This window comes from Carcharodon carcharias, chromosome 15 (assembly GCF_017639515.1).
Source record: "Carcharodon carcharias isolate sCarCar2 chromosome 15, sCarCar2.pri, whole genome shotgun sequence".
NCBI classification, from domain to species: domain Eukaryota; kingdom Metazoa; phylum Chordata; class Chondrichthyes; order Lamniformes; family Lamnidae; genus Carcharodon; species Carcharodon carcharias.
The window spans coordinates 1,350,927-1,366,500 of NC_054481.1; positions in this window are offsets into that span (position 1 = coordinate 1,350,927).

Consider the following 15,574-nt stretch of genomic DNA (forward strand, 5'->3'; position numbering starts at 1 on the left):
TACCCCTGTCCTAAAATACCCCCTGTCCTAAAATACCCCTGTCCTAAAATACCCCCTGTCCTAAAATACCCCTGTCCTAAAATACCCCCTGTCCTAAAATACCCCTGTCCTAAAATACCCCCTGTCCTAAAATACTCCTGTCCTAAAATACCCCTGTCCTAAAATACTCCTGTCCTAAAATACCCCCTGTCCTAAAATACTCCTGTCCTAAAATACCCCTGTCCTAAAATACTCCTGTCCTAAAATACTCCTGTCCTAAAATACCCCTGTCCTAAAATACCCCCTGTCCTAAAATACTCCCTGTCCTAAAATACTCCTGTCCTAAAATACCCCTGTCCTAAAATACTCCTGTCCTAAAATACCCCTGTCCTAAAATACCCCTGTCCTAAAATACTCCTGTCCTAAAATACTCCTGTCCTAAAATACCCCTGTCCTAAAATACCCCCTGTCCTAAAATACTCCTGTCCTAAAATACTCCTGTCCTAAAATACCCCTGTCCTAAAATACCCCTGTCCTAAAATACCCCTGTCCTAAAATACCCCTGTCCTAAAATACCCCTGTCCTAAAATACCCCCTGTCCTAAAATACCCCTGTCCTAAAATACCCCTGTCCTAAAATACCCCTGTCCTAAAACACCCTGTCCTAAAATACCCCTGTCCTAAAATACCCCTGTCCTAAAATAAACCCTGTCCTAAAATACCCCTGTCCTAAAATACCCCCTGTCCTAAAATACCCCTGTCCTAAAATACCCCCTGTCCTAAAATACCCCTGTCCTCAAATACCCCTGTCCTCAAATACTCCTGTCCTAAAATACCCCTGTCCTAAAATACCCCTGTCCTAAAATACCCCCTGTCCTAAAATACTGCTGTCCTAAAATACCCCTGTCCTAAAATACTCCTGTCCTAAAATACTCCTGTCCTAAAATACTCCTGTCCTAAAATACCCCTGTCCTAAAATACCCCTGTCCTAAAATACCCCTGTCCTAAAATACTCCTGTCCTAAAATACTCCTGTCCTAAAATACCCCCTGTCCTAAAATACTCCTGTCCTAAAATACCCGTGTCCTAAAATACTCCTGTCCTAAAATACCCCTGTCCTAAAATACCCCTGTCCTAAAATACTCCTGTCCTAAAATACCCCTGTCCTAAAATACCCCTGTCCTAAAATACTCCTGTCCTAAAATACCCCTGTCCTAAAATACCCCTGTCCTAAAATACTCCCTGTCCTAAAATACTCCTGTCCTAAAATACTCCTGTCCTAAAATACCCCCTGTCCTAAAATACCCCTGTCCTAAAATACTCCCTGTCCTAAAATACCCCTGTCCTAAAATACTCCCTGTCCTAAAATACCCCTGTCCTAAAATACTCCTGTCCTAAAATACTCCTGTCCTAAAATACCCCCTGTCCTAAAATACTCCTGTCCTAAAATACCCCTGTCCTAAAATACCCCTGTCCTAAAATACTCCCTGTCCTAAAATACTCCTGTCCTAAAATACCCCTGTCCTAAAATACCCCTGTCCTAAAATACTCCTGTCCTAAAATACCCCCTGTCCTAAAATACCCCCTGTCCTAAAATACCCCTGTCCTAAAATACCCCTGTCCTAAAATACCCCTGTCCTAAAATACCCCTGTCCTAAAATACTCCCTGTCCTAAAATACCCCTGTCCTAAAATACCCCTGTCCTAAAATACCCCCTGTCCTAAAATACCCCTGTCCTAAAATACCCCTGTCCTAAAATACCCCCTGTCCTAAAATACTCCTGTCCTAAAATACTCCCTGTCCTAAAATACTCCTGTCCTAAAATACCCCCTGTCCTAAAATACCCCTGTCCTAAAATACTCCCTGTCCTAAAATACCCCCTGTCCTAAAATACCCCTGTCCTAAAATACTCCTGTCCTAAAATACCCCTGTCCTAAAATACCCCTGTCCTAAAATACCCCTGTCCTAAAATACCCCTGTCCTAAAATACCCCCTGTCCTAAAATACCCCCTGTCCTAAAATACCCCTGTCCTAAAATACTCCTGTCCTAAAATACCCCTGTCCTAAAATACCCCTGTCCTAAAATACCCCTGTCCTAAAATACCCCCTGTCCTAAAATACCCCTGTCCTAAAATACCCCTGTCCTAAAATACCCCTGTCCTAAAATACCCCTGTCCTAAAATACCCCTGTCCTAAAATACCCCTGTCCTAAAATACCCCTGTCCTAAAATACCCCTGTCCTAAAATACCCCTGTCCTAAAATACCCCTGTCCTAAAATACCCCTGTCCTAAAATACCCCCTGTCCTAAAATACCCCTGTCCTAAAATACCCTGTCCTAAAATACCCCTGTCCTAAAATACCCCTGTCCTAAAATACCCCTGTCCTAAAATACCCCTGTCCTAAAATACCCCTGTCCTAAAATACCCCTGTCCTAAAATACCCCTGTCCTAAAATACCCCTGTCCTAAAATACCCCTGTCCTAAAATACCCCTGTCCTAAAATACCCCTGTCCTAAAATACCCCTGTCCTAAAATACTCCTGTCCTAAAATACCCCTGTCCTAAAATACTCCCTGTCCTAAAATACCCCTGTCCTAAAATACTCCTGTCCTAAAATACCCCCTGTCCTAAAATACCCCTGTCCTAAAATACCCCCTGTCCTAAAATACTCCTGTCCTAAAATACCCCTGTCCTAAAATACCCCTGTCCTAAAATACCCCTGTCCTAAAATACCCCTGTCCTAAAATACTCCTGTCCTAAAATACCCCTGTCCTAAAATACCCCTGTCCTAAAATACCCCCTGTCCTAAAATACTCCTGTCCTAAAATACCCCTGTCCTAAAATACCCCCTGTCCTAAAATACTCCCTGTCCTAAAATACCCCTGTCCTAAAATACTCCTGTCCTAAAATACCCCCTGTCCTAAAATACTCCTGTCCTAAAATACCCCTGTCCTAAAATACTCCTGTCCTAAAATACCCCTGTCCTAAAATACCCCTGTCCTAAAATACTCCTGTCCTAAAATACCCCTGTCCTAAAATACCCCTGTCCTAAAATACTCCTGTCCTAAAATACCCCTGTCCTAAAATACCCTGTCCTAAAATACTCCCTGTCCTAAAATACTCCCTGTCCTAAAATACCCCTGTCCTAAAATACTCCTGTCCTAAAATACCCCTGTCCTAAAATACTCCTGTCCTAAAATACCCCTGTCCTAAAATACCCCTGTCCTAAAATACCCCTGTCCTAAAATACTCCTGTCCTAAAATACTCCTGTCCTAAAATACCCCTGTCCTAAAATACCCCTGTCCTAAAATACCCCTGTCCTAAAATACCCCTGTCCTAAAATACTCCTGTCCTAAAATACCCCTGTCCTAAAATACTCCCTGTCCTAAAATACCCCTGTCCTAAAATACTCCCTGTCCTAAAATACACCCTGTCCTAAAATACTCCTGTCCTAAAATACCCCTGTCCTAAAATACCCCTGTCCTAAAATACTCCTGTCCTAAAATACCCCTGTCCTAAAATACCCCTGTCCTAAAATACCCCTGTCCTAAAATACTCCTGTCCTAAAATACCCCTGTCCTAAAATACTCCTGTCCTAAAATACCCCTGTCCTAAAATACTCCTGTCCTAAAATACTCCTGTCCTAAAATACCCCCTGTCCTAAAATACTCCTGTCCTAAAATACTCCTGTCCTAAAATACCCCTGTCCTAAAATACCCCTGTCCTAAAATACTCCTGTCCTAAAATACCCCTGTCCTAAAATACTCCTGTCCTAAAATACCCCTGTCCTAAAATACTCCTGTCCTAAAATACTCCTGTCCTAAAATACCCCCTGTCCTAAAATACCCCTGTCCTAAAATACTCCTGTCCTAAAATACCCCTGTCCTAAAATACCCCTGTCCTAAAATACTCCTGTCCTAAAATACCCCCTGTCCTAAAATACTCCCTGTCCTAAAATACCCCTGTCCTAAAATACCCCTGTCCTAAAATACCCCTGTCCTAAAATACCCCCTGTCCTAAAATACTCCTGTCCTAAAATACCCCCTGTCCTAAAATACTCCTGTCCTAAAATACCCCCTGTCCTAAAATACCCCTGTCCTAAAATACCCCTGTCCTAAAATACCCCTGTCCTAAAATACCCCTGTCCTAAAATACCCCTGTCCTAAAATACTCCTGTCCTAAAATACCCCTGTCCTAAAATACCCCTGTCCTAAAATACCCCCTGTCCTAAAATACCCCTGTCCTAAAATACCCCCTGTCCTAAAATACTCCCTGTCCTAAAATACCCCTGTCCTAAAATACCCCCTGTCCTAAAATACTCCCTGTCCTAAAATACCCCTGTCCTAAAATACCCCTGTCCTAAAATACTCCTGTCCTAAAATACCCCTGTCCTAAAATACCCCTGTCCTAAAATACCCCTGTCCTAAAATACTCCTGTCCTAAAATACCCCTGTCCTAAAATACCCCTGTCCTAAAATACCCCTGTCCTAAAATACTCCTGTCCTAAAATACTCCTGTCCTAAAATACCCCTGTCCTAAAATACCCCTGTCCTAAAATACCCCTGTCCTAAAATACCCCTGTCCTAAAATACCCCTGTCCTAAAATACTCCTGTCCTAAAATACTCCTGTCCTAAAATACTCCTGTCCTAAAATACTCCCTGTCCTAATATACCCCTGTCCTAAAATACCCCTGTCCTAAAATACCCCTGTCCTAAAATACTCCCTGTCCTAATATACCCCTGTCCTAAAATACCCCTGTCCTAAAATACCCCTGTCCTAAAATACCCCCTGTCCTAAAATACTCCTGTCCTAAAATACCCCTGTCCTAAAATACCCCTGTCCTAAAATACCCCCTGTCCTAAAATACTCCTGTCCTAAAATACCCCTGTCCTAAAATACCCCTGTCCTAAAATACTCCCTGTCCTAAAATACCCCTGTCCTAAAATACCCCTGTCCTAAAATACTCCCTGTCCTAAAATACCCCTGTCCTAAAATACCCCTGTCCTAAAATACTCCTGTCCTAAAATACCCCTGTCCTAAAATACCCCCTGTCCTAAAATACCCCTGTCCTAAAATACCCCTGTCCTAAAATACCCCTGTCCTAAAATACTCCTGTCCTAAAATACCCCTGTCCTAAAATACCCCTGTCCTAAAATACCCCTGTCCTAAAATACCCCTGTCCTAAAATACCCCTGTCCTAAAATACCCCTGTCCTAAAATACCCCCTGTCCTAAAATACCCCTGTCCTAAAATACCCCTGTCCTAAAATACCCCTGTCCTAAAATACTCCCTGTCCTAAAATACCCCTGTCCTAAAATACCCCTGTCCTAAAATACTCCTGTCCTAAAATACTCCCTGTCCTAAAATACACCCTGTCCTAAAATACCCCTGTCCTAAAATACCCCTGTCCTAAAATACTCCTGTCCTAAAATACCCCTGTCCTAAAATACCCCTGTCCTAAAATACTCCTGTCCTAAAATACCCCTGTCCTAAAATACTCCTGTCCTAAAATACCCCCTTCCTAAAATACTCCCTGTGCTAAAATACCCACTGTCCTAAAATACCACTGTCCTAAAATACCCCCTGTCCTAAAATACCCCTGTCCTAAAATACCCCTGTCCTAAAATACCCCCTGTCCTAAAATACTCCCTGTCCTAAAATACTCCCTGTCCTAAAATACTCCCTGTCCTAAAATACCACTGTCCTAAAATACTCCTGTCCTAAAATACCCCTGTCCTAAAATACCCCTGTCCTAAAATACTCCCTGTCCTAAAATACCCCCTGTCCTAAAATACCCCTGTCCTAAAATACCCCTGTCCTAAAATACCCCTGTCCTAAAATACCCCTGTCCTAAAATACCCCTGTCCTAAAATACCCCTGTCCTAAAATACTCCCTGTCCTAAAATACCCCTGTCCTAAAATACTCCCTGTCCTAAAATACCCCTGTCCTAAAATACCCCCTGTCCTAAAATACCCCTGTCCTAAAATACTCCTGTCCTAAAATACCCCTGTCCTAAAATACCCCCTGTCCTAAAATACCCCTGTCCTAAAATACTCCCTGTCCTAAAATACTCCTGTCCTAAAATACCCCTGTCCTAAAATACCCCCTGTCCTAAAATACCCCTGTCCTAAAATACTCCTGTCCTAAAATACCCCCTGTCCTAAAATACCCCCTGTCCTAAAATACCCCCTGTCCTAAAATACTCCCTGTCCTAAAATACTCCTGTCCTAAAATACCCCTGTCCTAAAATACCCCCTGTCCTAAAATACTCCTGTCCTAAAATACCCCTGTCCTAAAATACTCCTGTCCTAAAATACTCCTGTCCTAAAATACCCCTGTCCTAAAATACTCCTGTCCTAAAATACCCCTGTCCTAAAATACCCCCTGTCCTAAAATACTCCTGTCCTAAAATACCCCTGTCCTAAAATACCCCTGTCCTAAAATACCCCTGTCCTAAAATACCCCTGTCCTAAAATACCCCCTGTCCTAAAATACCCCTGTCCTAAAATACCCCTGTCCTAAAATACCCCCTGTCCTAAAATACCCCCTGTCCTAAAATACCCCTGTCCTAAAATACCCCTGTCCTAAAATACCCCTGTCCTAAAATACCCCTGTCCTAAAATACCCCTGTCCTAAAATACTCCTGTCCTAAAATACCCCTGTCCTAAAATACCCCTGTCCTAAAATACTCCCTGTCCTAAAATACTCCTGTCCTAAAATACCCCCTGTCCTAAAATACCCCTGTCCTAAAATACCCCTGTCCTAAAATACCCCTGTCCTAAAATACCCCCTGTCCTAAAATACCCCTGTCCTAAAATATCCCCTGTCCTAAAATACCCCTGTCCTAAAATACTCCCTGTCCTAAAATACCCCTGTCCTAAAATACTCCCTGTCCTAAAATACCCCCTGTCCTAAAATACTCCCTGTCCTAAAATACCCCTGTCCTAAAATACTCCCTGTCCTAAAATACCCCTGTCCTAAAATACCCCTGTCCTAAAATACCCCTGTCCTAAAATACTCCTGTCCTAAAATACCCCCTGTCCTAAAATACTCCTGTCCTAAAATACCCCCTGTCCTAAAATACTCCTGTCCTAAAATACCCCTGTCCTAAAATACCCCTGTCCTAAAATACCCCTGTCCTAAAATACCCCTGTCCTAAAATACCCCTGTCCTAAAATACCCCTGTCCTAAAATACCCCCTGTCCTAAAATACCCCTGTCCTAAAATACTCCTGTCCTAAAATACCCCTGTCCTAAAATACTCCTGTCCTAAAATACTCCTGTCCTAAAATACTCCCTGTCCTAAAATACCCCTGTCCTAAAATACTCCTGTCCTAAAATACCCCTGTCCTAAAATACCCCTGTCCTAAAATACCCCTGTCCTAAAATACCCCTGTCCTAAAATACCCCTGTCCTAAAATACCCCTGTCCTAAAATACCCCTGTCCTAAAATACTCCTGTCCTAAAATACCCCTGTCCTAAAATACCCCTGTCCTAAAATACTCCCTGTCCTAAAATACCCCTGTCCTAAAATACCCCTGTCCTAAAATACTCCTGTCCTAAAATACCCCCTGTCCTAAAATACCCCTGTCCTAAAATACCACCTGTCCTAAAATACCCCCTGTCCTAAAATACCCCTGTCCTAAAATACCCCTGTCCTAAAATACTCCTGTCCTAAAATACCCCTGTCCTAAAATACCCCTGTCCTAAAATACCCCTGTCCTAAAATACCCCTGTCCTAAAATACTCCTGTCCTAAAATACCCCTGTCCTAAAATACCCCTGTCCTAAAATACCCCTGTCCTAAAATACCCCTGTCCTAAAATACCCCTGTCCTAAAATACTCCTGTCCTAAAATACCCCTGTCCTAAAATACTCCTGTCCTAAAATACCCCTGTCCTAAAATACTCCCTGTCCTAAAATACCCCTGTCCTAAAATACTCCTGTCCTAAAATACCCCTGTCCTAAAATACACCCTGTCCTAAAATACCCCTGTCCTAAAATACTCCTGTCCTAAAATACCCCTGTCCTAAAATACCCCTGTCCTAAAATACCCCTGTCCTAAAATACTCCTGTCCTAAAATACTCCCTGTCCTAAAATACTCCTGTCCTAAAATACCCCCTGTCCTAAAATACTCCTGTCCTAAAATACCCCTGTCCTAAAATACCCCTGTCCTAAAATACCCCTGTCCTAAAATACCCCTGTCCTAAAATACCCCTGTCCTAAAATACCCCCTGTCCTAAAATACTCCTGTCCTAAAATACTCCCTGTCCTAAAATACCCCTGTCCTAAAATACCCCTGTCCTAAAATACTCCTGTCCTAAAATACCCCTGTCCTAAAATACTCCCTGTCCTAAAATACTCCCTGTCCTAAAATACCCCCTGTCCTAAAATACCCCTGTCCTAAAATACCCCTGTCCTAAAATACCCCCTGTCCTAAAATACCCCCTGTCCTAAAATACCCCTGTCCTAAAATACTCCTGTCCTAAAATACCCCTGTCCTAAAATACCCCTGTCCTAAAATACCCCTGTCCTAAAATACTCCTGTCCTAAAATACCCCTGTCCTAAAATACCCCTGTCCTAAAATACTACTGTCCTAAAATACCCCTGTCCTAAAATACTCCTGTCCTAAAATACTCCCTGTCCTAAAATACCCCTGTCCTAAAATAGTCCTGTCCTAAAATACCCCTGTCCTAAAATACCCCTGTCCTAAAATACCCCTGTCCTAAAATACACCTTGTCCTAAAATACCCCTGTCCTAAAATACCGCTGTCCTAAAATACTCCTGTCCTAAAATACCCCTGTCCTAAAATAAACCCTGTCCTAAAATACCCCTGTCCTAAAATACTCCTGTCCTAAAATACTCCTGTCCTAAAATACCCCTGTCCTAAAATACCCCTGTCCTAAAATACTCCTGTCCTAAAATACCCACTGTCCTAAAATACTCCTGTCCTAAAATACTCCTGTCCTAAAATACCCCCTGTCCTAAAATACCCCTGTCCTAAAATACCCCTGTCCTAAAATACTCCTGTCCTAAAATACTCCTGTCCTAAAATACCCCTGTCCTAAAATACCCCCTGTCCTAAAATACCCCTGTCCTAAAATACTCCTGTCCTAAAATACCCCCTGTCCTAAAATACCCCTGTCCTAAAATACCCCTGTCCTAAAATACCCCTGTCCTAAAATACCCCTGTCCTAAAATACCCCTGTCCTAAAATACCCCTGTCCTAAAATACTCCTGTCCTAAAATACCCCTGTCCTAAAATACTCCCTGTCCTAAAATACTCCTGTCCTAAAATACCCCTGTCCTAAAATACTCCTGTCCTAAAATACCCCTGTCCTAAAATACCCCTGTCCTAAAATACCCCTGTCCTAAAATACCCCTGTCCTAAAATACCCCTGTCCTAAAATACCCCTGTCCTAAAATACCCCTGTCCTAAAATACCCCTGTCCTAAAATACCCCTGTCCTAAAATACCCCTGTCCTAAAATACCCCTGTCCTAAAATACCCCTGTCCTAAAATACCCCTGTCCTAAAATACCCCTGTCCTAAAATACCCCTGTCCTAAAATACCCCTGTCCTAAAATACTCCTGTCCTAAAATACCCCCTGTCCTAAAATACTCCTGTCCTAAAATACCCTGTCCTAAAATACTCCTGTCCTAAAATACTCCTGTCCTAAAATACTCCTGTCCTAAAATACCCCTGTCCTAAAATACTCCCTGTCCTAAAATACTCCTGTCCTAAAATACTCCTGTCCTAAAATACCCCTGTCCTAAAATACCCCTGTCCTAAAATACTCCTGTCCTAAAATACTCCTGTCCTAAAATACCCCCTGTCCTAAAATACTCCTGTCCTAAAATACTCCCTGTCCTAAAATACCCCTGTCCTAAAATACCCCTGTCCTAAAATACTCCTGTCCTAAAATACCCCTGTCCTAAAATACTCCTGTCCTAAAATACCCCTGTCCTAAAATACTCCCTGTCCTAAAATACTCCTGTCCTAAAATACCCCTGTCCTAAAATACCCCTGTCCTAAAATACCCCTGTCCTAAAATACTCCTGTCCTAAAATACCCCTGTCCTAAAATACCCCTGTCCTAAAATACTCCCTGTGCTAAAATACTCCCTGTCCTAAAATACCCCTGTCCTAAAATACCCCTGTCCTAAAATACCCCTGTCCTAAAATACCCCTGTCCTAAAATACCCCTGTCCTAAAATACCCCCTGTCCTAAAATACCCCTGTCCTAAAATACCCCTGTCCTCAAATACTCCTGTCCTAAAATACTCCCTGTCCTAAAATACCCCCTGTCCTAAAATACCCCTGTCCTAAAATACCCCCTGTCCTAAAATACCCCTGTCCTAAAATACTCCTGTCCTAAAATACCCCTGTCCTAAAATACTCCTGTCCTAAAATACCCCTGTCCTAAAATACCCCTGTCCTAAAATACTCCTGTCCTAAAATACCCCTGTCCTAAAATACCCCTGTCCTAAAATACCCTGTCCTAAAATACTCCTGTCCTAAAATACCCCTGTCCTAAAATACCCCCTGTCCTAAAATACCCCCTGTCCTAAAATACCCCTGTCCTAAAATACCCCTGTCCTAAAATACCCCCTGTCCTAAAATACTCCTGTCCTAAAATACCTCCTGTCCTAAAATACCCCTGTCCTAAAATACTCCTGTCCTAAAATACTCCTGTCCTAAAATACTCCCTGTCCTAAAATACCCCTGTCCTAAAATACCCCTGTCCTAAAATACTCCTGTCCTAAAATACCCCTGTCCTAAAATACCCCTGTCCTAAAATACCCCTGTCCTAAAATACTCCCTGTCCTAAAATACCCCCTGTCCTAAAATACCCCTGTCCTAAAATACCCCTGTCCTAAAATACCCCTGTCCTAAAATACCCCTGTCCTAAAATAAACCCTGTCCTAAAATACCCCCTGTCCTAAAATACCCCCTGTCCTAAAATACCCCTGTCCTAAAATACTCCTGTCCTAAAATACCCCTGTCCTCAAATACTCCTGTCCTAAAATACTCCCTGACCTAAAATACCCCCTGTCCTAAAATACCCCTGTCCTAAAATACCCCTGTCCTAAAATACTCCCTGTCCTAAAATACCCTGTCCTAAAATACCCCTGTCCTAAAATACTCCTGTCCTAAAATACCCCTGTCCTAAAATACTCCTGTCCTAAAATACCCTGTCCTAAAATACCCCTGTCCTAAAATACCCCTGTCCTAAAATACCCCTGTCCTAAAATACCCCTGTCCTAAAATACCCCTGTCCTAAAATACCCCTGTCCTAAAATACCCCTGTCCTAAAATACCCCCTGTCCTAAAATACTCCCTGTCCTAAAATACCCCTGTCCTAAAATACCCCTGTCCTAAAATACCCCTGTCCTAAAATACTCCTGTCCTAAAATACTCCTGTCCTAAAATACCCCTGTCCTAAAATACTCCTGTCCTAAAATACCCCTGTCCTAAAATACTCCTGTCCTAAAATACCCCTGTCCTAAAATACCCCTGTCCTAAAATACCCCTGTCCTAAAATACCCCTGTCCTAAAATACCCCTGTCCTAAAATACCCCTGTCCTAAAATACCCCTGTCCTAAAATACCCCTGTCCTAAAATACTCCTGTCCTAAAATACTCCCTGTCCTAAAATACCCCCTGTCCTAAAATACTCCTGTCCTAAAATACTCCTGTCCTAAAATACTCCTGTCCTAAAATACTCCCTGTCCTAAAATACCCCTGTCCTAAAATACCCCTGTCCTAAAATACTCCTGTCCTAAAATACTCCTGTCCTAAAATACTCCTGTCCTAAAATACCCCCTGTCCTAAAATACTCCTGTCCTAAAATACCCCTGTCCTAAAATACCCCTGTCCTAAAATACCCCTGTCCTAAAATACCCCCTGTCCTAAAATACTCCCTGTCCTAAAATACTCCTGTCCTAAAATACCCCCTGTCCTAAAATACCCCTGTCCTAAAATACCCCTGTCCTAAAATACCCCTGTCCTAAAATACCCCTGTCCTAAAATACCCCTGTCCTAAAATACCCCTGTCCTAAAATACTCCCTGTCCTAAAATACCCCTGTCCTAAAATACCCCTGTCCTAAAATACCCCTGTCCTAAAATACCCCTGTCCTAAAATACTCCCTGTCCTAAAATACCCCTGTCCTAAAATACTCCTGTCCTAAAATACCCCTGTCCTAAAATACCCCTGTCCTAAAATACTCCTGTCCTAAAATACCCCTGTCCTAAAATACCCCTGTCCTAAAATATTCCTGTCCTAAAATACTCCTGTCCTAAAATACCCCCTGTCCTAAAATACCCCCTGTCCTAAAATACTCCCTGTCCTAAAATACCCCTGTCCTAAAATACTCCTGTCCTAAAATACCCCTGTCCTAAAATACCCCTGTCCTAAAATACTCCTGTCCTAAAATACTCCCTGTCCTAAAATACCCCTGTCCTAAAATACCCCCTGTCCTAAAATACTCCTGTCCTAAAATACTCCCTGTCCTAAAATACTCCTGTCCTAAAATACCCCTGTCCTAAAATACTCCTGTCCTAAAATACTCCTGTCCTAAAATACCCCTGTCCTAAAATACCCCCTGTCCTAAAATACCCCTGTCCTAAAATACCTCCTGTCCTAAAATACTCCTGTCCTAAAATACCCCTGTCCTAAAATACCCCCTGTCCTAAAATACTCCTGTCCTAAAATACCCCTGTCCTAAAATACCCCTGTCCTAAAATACCCCTGTCCTAAAATACTCCTGTCCTAAAATACCCCTGTCCTAAAATACTCCCTGTCCTAAAATACCCCTGTCCTAAAATACCCCTGTCCTAAAATACCCCTGTCCTAAAATACCCCTGTCCTAAAATACTCCCTGTCCTAATATACCCCTGTCCTAAAATACCCCTGTCCTAAAATACCCCTGTCCTAAAATACCCCTGTCCTAAAATATTCCTGTCCTAAAATACCCCTGTCCTAAAATACCCCCTGTCCTAAAATACCCCCTTTCCTAAAATACTCCCTGTCCTAAAATACCCCTGTCCTAAAATACCCCCTGTCCTAAAATACCCCTGTCCTAAAATACTCCTGTCCTAAAATACTCCTGTCCTAAAATACTCCCTGTCCTAAAATACCCCTGTCCTAAAATACCCCCTGTCCTAAAATACTCCCTGTCCTAAAATACCCCTGTCCTAAAATACTCCCTGTCCCTAAAATACTCCTGTCCTAAAATACCCCCTGTCCTAAATACTCCTGTCCTAAAATACCCTGTCCTAAAATACTCCTGTCCTAAAATACCCCTGTCCTAAAATACGCCCGGTCCTAAAATACCCCTGTCCTAAATACTCCCTGTCCTAAAATACCCCTGTCCTAAAATACCCCTGTCCTAAAATACTCCTGTCCTAAAATACCCCTGTCCTAAAATACCCCCCTGTCCTAAAATACCCCTGTCCTAAAATACCCCCTGTCCTAAAATACTCCCTGTCCTAAAATACCTCCTGTCCTAAAATACCCTGTCCTAAAATACTCCTGTCCTAAAATACTCCCTGTCCTAAAATACCCCTGTCCTAAAATACTCCTGTCCTAAAATCCCCCCTGTCCCTAAAATACTCCCTGTCCTAAAATACGCCTGTCCCTAAAATACCCCTGTCCTAAAATACTCCTGTCCCTAAAATACTGCCCTAATCCTCCTAAAAGACCCACTGTCCTAAAATACCCCCTGTCCTAAAATACTCCTGTCCTAAATACTCCCTGTCCTAAAATACCCCCTGTCCTAAAAATACCCCCTGTCCTAAAATACTCCTGTCCTAAATACTCCTGTCCTAAAATACCCCCTGTCCTAAAATACCCCTGTCCTAAAATACTCCTGTCCCTTAAAATACTCCTGTCCTAAAATACTCCTGTCCTAAAATACCCCTGTCCTAAAATACTCCCTGTCCTAAAATACTCCCTGTCCTAAAATACCCTGTCCTAAAATACTCCCTGTCCTAAAATACTCCTGTCCTAAAATACCCCACTGTCCTAAAATACCCCTGTCCTAAAATACTCCCCTGTCCTAAATACCCCTGTCCTAAAATACTCCCTGTCCTAAAATACCCCTGTCCTAAAATACTCCTGTCCTAAAATACCCCCTGTCCTAAAATACCCCTGTCCTAAAATACTCCTGTCCCAAAATACTCCTGTCCTAAAATACTCCCTGTCCTAAAATACTCCTGTCCTAAAATACTCCTGTCCTAAAATACCCCCTGTCCTAGAAATACCCCTGTCCTAAAATACTCCTGTCCTAAAATACTCCTTCCTAAAATACCCCTGTCCTAAAATACTCTGTCCTAAAATACACCTGTCCTAAAATACCCCTGTCCTAAAATACTCCTGTCCTAAAATACCCCTGTCCTAAAATACCCCTGTCCTAAAATACCCCCTGTCCTAAAATACTCCTGTCCTAAAATACTCCTGTCCTAAAATACACCTGTCCTAAAATACCCCTGTCCTAAAATACTCCTGTCCTAAAATACACCTGTCCTAAAATACCCCTGTCCTAAAATACCCCTGTCCTAAAATACCCCTGTCCTAAAATACCCTGTCCTAAAATACCCCTGTCCTAAAATACTCCCTGTCCTAAAATACCCCTGTCCTAAAATACCCCTGTCCTAAAATACCCCTGTCCTAAAATACCCCTGTCCTAAAATACCCCTGTCCTAAAATACTCCTGTCCTAAAATACCCCTGTCCTAAAATACCCCTGTCCTAAAATACCCCTGTCCTAAAATACCCCTGTCCTAAAATACTCCTGTCCTAAAATACCCCTGTCCTAAAATACCCCTGTCCTAAAATACCCCTGTCCTAAAATACTCCTGTCCTAAAATACCCCTGTCCTAAAATACCCCTGTCCTAAAATACTCCTGTCCTAAAATACCCCTGTCCTAAAATACCCCTGTCCTCAAATACTCCTGTCCTAAAATACTCCCTGTCCTAAAATACACCTGTCCTAAAATACCCCCTGTCCTAAAATACTCCCTGTCCTAAAATACCCCTGTCCTAAAATACCCCTGTCCTAAAATACCCCTGTCCTAAAATACCCCTGTCCTAAAATACTCCTGTCCTAAAATACTCCCTGTCCTAAAATACCCCTGTCCTAAAATACTCCCTGTCCTAAAATACCCCTGTCCTAAAATACCCCTGTCCTAAAATACCCCTGTCCTAAAATACCTCCTGTCCTAAAATACCCCTGTCCTAAAATACCCCTGTCCTAAAATACTCCCTGTCCTAAAATACTCCTGTCCTAAAATACCCCTGTCCTAAAATAACCCTGTCCTAAAATACCCCTGTCCTAAAATACCCCTGTCCTAAAATACTCCTGTCCTAAAATACCCCTGTCCTAAAATACTCCTGTCCTAAAATACCCCTGTCCTAAAATACCCCTGTCCTAAAATACTCCTGTCCTAAAATACTCCCTGTCCTAAAATACTCCTGTCCTAAAATACTCCCTGTCCTAAAATACACCCTGTCCTAAAATACTCCCTGTCCTAAAATACCCCTGTCCTAAAATACCCCTGTCCTAAAATACCCCCTGTCCTAAAATACCTCCTGT